We start from the raw sequence: 413 nt of genomic DNA, 5'->3' as shown, positions 1-413 counted from the left end.
GACACAGAGCTATGTATGCAATGTGTTGAGTGTTTTTGGTGGGAAGGGTCTTCATAATTACAGGTATAGATCATGTGTTGCAATTCACAGTAGGATTGTTTGTCACGCTACCCAAAAGTACTTTCAAGATTAAGCATAAATATTTCAAATAATAATTTTTAAAAGCCAAAAAAAACAAAAAAAACAATACAACATCAAACTGCACTGGATGTGAAAATCTTACATTTCAAAATTTAACAATTTCTTCAGTGCTGCCTTATGATAACATGTGTGTGTATATGTATATGTATATGTATATGTGTGTATGTGTATATGTATGTATACTATGTTTATTGCTTCTCAGTGCAAGTAAAAAAAGAAAGTAATTATCACAGCAGCTTTCACAGTGATGTCTTTTCACAGTAATGTTATAA

The sequence above is a fragment of the Sinocyclocheilus anshuiensis genome, unplaced genomic scaffold (genome assembly GCF_001515605.1).
Source record: "Sinocyclocheilus anshuiensis isolate Anshui unplaced genomic scaffold, SAMN03320099.WGS_v1.1 scaffold2808, whole genome shotgun sequence".
Classification (NCBI taxonomy): domain Eukaryota; kingdom Metazoa; phylum Chordata; class Actinopteri; order Cypriniformes; family Cyprinidae; genus Sinocyclocheilus; species Sinocyclocheilus anshuiensis.
Note: the sequence above shows the minus strand (reverse complement) of the source record.